The sequence below is a fragment of the Cebus imitator genome, unplaced genomic scaffold, assembly GCF_001604975.1.
Source record: "Cebus imitator isolate Cc_AM_T3 unplaced genomic scaffold, Cebus_imitator-1.0 Scaffold149, whole genome shotgun sequence".
Classification (NCBI taxonomy): Eukaryota; Metazoa; Chordata; class Mammalia; order Primates; family Cebidae; genus Cebus; species Cebus imitator.
The window spans coordinates 4463570-4468091 of NW_016107464.1; the positions used below are offsets into that span (position 1 = coordinate 4463570).

General features: G+C 46.2%; 1 non-coding gene across 1 annotated transcript; it reads left to right on the plus strand.

Annotated features, from left to right (window-relative positions):
• The first annotated feature begins 4163 nt into the window (after nt 1-4163).
• On the plus strand, nt 4164-4297 carry LOC119473332. Its single transcript, XR_005202543.1, has one exon. It is a non-coding gene; the product is annotated as a U8 small nucleolar RNA (small nucleolar RNA).
• The last annotated feature ends 225 nt before the right edge of the window (nt 4298-4522 follow it).

Genomic DNA, 4522 nt, shown 5'->3' on the forward strand with positions numbered 1-4522 from the left:
GCGTTAGGTATTGTAAATACAAATTAATTTGTTTCTAATTTTATAGGTAAAAATGAGGCCTTAATTTCATTTGCATTTTTCTTACCAGTGAGGTTGAATATTTTAATATGTTCATTTATTAATTGCATTTCACCTCTCTGAACTGTCTTCCTTTCTGCTTATTTACTGATAGCACATGCCTATACAAAGGAAATAAGATGATATCTTATCAGGGAAACCTCTTTCCTCAGGCCCTGTGACCTTCTGGGAAATTATTGACTGATATCAGATTATCAAAGTCAATCTTTTACATGAGAACACTGGGGAGGGAGTGATTGAAAAGACTTAGGTGATACGGGGTGAAGACGGAAGAACTGAATGAATAAGACTCTAGGTAATGATGTGGGTTGCAGAGATAAGGGAGGTGGAAAGAATTTATGAGTCGGGATGGAAATTTCATGGGCAGCATAGAGAACATGCAGGGCTCAGAGTTCTCCATCTTTCAGCTTCCACATGGAGCTCTGGGTGACCCAGACAGCAATGATTAGGTTTCAGAATGCTGACCTAGACATTGTCATCTCTGCCACGTTCTACAGACTTGAAAACAGATTGGACCGAGGAAGGATTTTGCTTAAGCCTTAGATGAGCAGTTACTAAGCCCCATACCCTTTTTTTATCCAGATAGCCATTTAGTTTCACCATTGTTAACAATCTATGTTAATTAATTTGATATCTAGATTTATTGGTATTATACTTTATATTTCTTTTATTACTAATTTTCATAGATTTCTTTGATCACTTTTCACGTGTATGTATGTATACATATATGAAGTTAAAGAGTATATACATTTAGAAGTGTGATAGGTAATGCCAAATTGCTCTTCAAAAAAGGTATGTAGGCCGGGCGCGGTGGCTCAAGCCTGTAATCCCAGCACTTTGGGAGGCCGAGGCGGGTGGATCACGAGGTCAAGAGATCAAGACCATCCTGGTCAACATGGTGAAACCCCGTCTCTACTAAAAATACAAAAAATTAGCTGGGCATGGTGGCACGTGCCTGTAATCCCAGCGACTCAGGAAGCTGGGGCGGGAGAATTGCCTGAACCCAGGAGGCGGAGGTTGCGGTGAGCCGAGATCGCGCCATTACACTCCAGCCTGGGTAACAAGAGCGAAACTCCGTCTCAAAAAAAAAAAAAAAAAAAAAAAAAAAGGAATAAAAACGTGAATACCTCGGAGCTTAAGTAGGAGATACATAGGTGTTCATTATATTACTACCCTCAGTCCAATTTGTTTTCAAGTCTGCAGTACCTGTGACATTAGTATATTTTATGTGCGGCTCCAGACAATTAGTCTTCATCTAATGTAGCCCAGGGAGGCCAAAGATTGGTCACCGCAACATAGAGCTTAAGTGTAAGTATATACATGTGTAGTATCCACCCATACTATTTTATTACTGTTTTTCATACGTGTGTGTGTGTGTGTGTGTGTGTGTGTGTGTGTCTTCACCTCTTTTGGGTGGAATTGACTGTTCATGTTCATTTTTCTTTCTTTTGGATGTTATTTTATTGACTTCTTTTTTTTTCCCTCAAGATCTGATGATTATATATATATATATATATATTTATTTATTTATTTATTTATTTATTTATTTTGAGACAGAGTTTTGCTCTTGTTGCCCAGGCTGGAGTGCAATGGCATGATCTCACTTACTGCAACCTCCGCCTCCTGGGTTCAAGTGATTCTTCTGCCTCAGCCTCCTGAGTAGCTGGGATTACAGATATGCGCTACAACACCCAGCTAATGTTTTGTGTTTTTAGCAGAGATGGGGTTTCTCCATGTTGGTCAGGCTGGTCTCCAACTTCCGACCTCAGGTGATCTGCCCACCTCAACCTCCCAAAGTGCTGGGATTACAGGCATGAGCCACCACACCCAGCCTATTTTATGGACTTTCAAGTAAACTCTATATATTAAAGTTATAAGACTGTCATATTTTTCACAAACATTATTTTTAATTTGCTTGCCTTTAATTTTGTTTGTTTCACTTTTTTTTCTTTGGAGATGGAGTCTTGCTCTGTTGACCAGGCTGGAGTGCAGTGGTGTGATCTCGGCTCACTGCAACCTCTGCCTCCTGGGTTCAAGTGATTCTCCTGCCTCAGCCCCACCCCACCCTACCACGCCTGGCTAATTTTTGTATTTTTAGTAGAGACAGGGTTTTACCATGTTGGCCAGGCTGGTCTTGAACTCCTGACCTCAAGTGATCTTCCCGCCTTGTCCTCCCAATGTTCTGGGATTACAGGTATGAGCCACCATACCCGGTGTCACTTTTTGTTACTGAAATGCTCAATTGAGCTTGTCTAACCTGTGGCCCACAGGCTGCATGCAGCTCAGGATGGCTTTGAATGCTGCCCAACACAAATTTGTAAACTTTCTTAAAACATTATGAGATTTTTTTGTGATTTTTTTTTCCCACTCATTAGCTATTGTTAGTGTTAGTGATGGCAGCTGTGGCCCAGCTGCTGCCATGACGCTGGCTGCAGATGGGGAGGTGCAGCCAGGGCTGCTGGCTTCACAGAGCCAGTGAGAGCTGGGAACAGGCAGAAGCCCTGCTCCCTTCCAAGTTGGAGGGCTGGGAGCCCTGCCCTCCCGGGACAACTGTAGCCACCCAGCCGCAGCTGCACATCCAGGCATCTCTGCACTCTAGGGGCCCAGGAAGCCCCCCTGCCCCTAAAGGCTCTGAATTCACTGCTGTCTGGCCTCTCCCCACTCCCAGCACCCACTCCAATTTTAGAGCAAAGTTGTGGTTGAGCCCACGTGCTGTCATGACCCAGCTGGGTAGGTGCATGCTCAGGGCAGTGCTAAAACGCCAGACCCCTACTGCTTCAGCCCCCTCCAGACTTTGAATACCAATGAGCAGGGGAGGGAGACCAAGGTGGGTATAAGAGCAGGTAGGGCAGGTCTGCAGGCACCGCTTGGCATGAACAGTCTGGGCGCTGTGGGCACTGTGGATGGCAGGTTAATGGTGGCAGGAGACAGACAGGCTCCTGGGCAGAAAGGGGCAGGTCCCAGATGAAACCCCACCTTTAGGCCAGGGACAGCTTGAGGGCTGGGGGCCAGGCAGACAGTTCTGCTAACCAGATTGAGAACTTATAGTGCTTTTCTGGGCCTGCTCATGGCCACTCATGGACCAATCAGCGCATACTTCCTCCCCTCTGAGGCATATAAAAACCCTGGACTCAGTCAGACTTACACAGATGACCTGTCTGTGGAGAAGAGCTACCCACCGTGGGTCTCCTCTCTGCTAACAGCTGGACACTTGTCAGGATGACCTGCCTGTGAAGAGGAGCTACCTATTTCGAGTCTCCTCGAGCTGTTCTATCACTCAATAAAGCACTTCTTAACCTTGCTACCCTCCACTTGTCTGCATACCTCTTTCTTCCTGGATGCAGGACAAGAACTTGGGACCTGCTGAATGGCAGGGCTAAAAGAGCTGTTACACAAACAGGACTGAAACATGTCCCTTGCTTGCCACATTGCAGAAGATGAGAAGGAGAGAAGAGAGAAGGAGCCCTTTGGGGAGCCCAGACCTAGGAGCTCCCTGAGCCAGGGCTGTGACACCCTTTTTGGGGGTCTGCAGTTCTTGGAGTCTCCAAGCTTCTGGGCACCACTTCATTCCCCAGTGTTGGCCATGGAAATCACTTGCAGTATGCCTGCTCCAGCTGCAGACTTGCAGGGAACCAGCACCCATGCCAGTGCCTGGAGCTGCCTGCCCTGCCACCGCTGGTGTGCCTGGCTGTGTGTAGCAGCCAGGCCCCATGCTCACTCACTCACAAACCCCTTGTCGCTCACACCTGGCTCACCCTTGGAAGGCATGGGATCCAGGCTGGTAGTGTGAGCCGAGCAAAGCCTGCCAGGCCAAGTGGGCAGAACGAGCCCAGTGGGCCCAAACAAAACTCAGGCAAAGGCGTCAGTGGCCACAGAGGTTTCTGGCCAGAAAAGTGACACCCCCAGGATCCCGTGACTTAGTGTACTTTATGTGTGACCCCAGACAAATTATTCGTCTTCCAATGTATCCCAGGGAGGCGAAAAGATGGGTCACCCTGACATAGAGCTTAGGTGTAAGTTGGATGAATTCTGACAAATGCATATACCTGTATAACCCACATTTCTATCAAAATATGTAATACTTATTGATGGGTGAGATGATCCTTACCTATTCCTCCTTTTGGAGGGCAGATAGAACACGATGATTGGAGATACATGAAATGTGATTAACGCCTCTGCGTAATCAGGACTTGCAATACCCTGAGCATGCCTATCTGATTGTTCATGACGATCACTACTTTGAAAAAAAAAATAACATATATATAAATATTTCTATTACCCTAGAAAGTTTCCCTGTGCTCTTTCCAGTCAATCCTCACCCTCTCACTGCTCTGCCAGAGGCAACCACTGCTCTGATTTCTATCACTGTAGATCAGTCTTGCTTCTTCTAGAATTTCATGCAAGTGGAATTGTAAAGCATGGACTTTTCTGTGTCTGGCTTCTT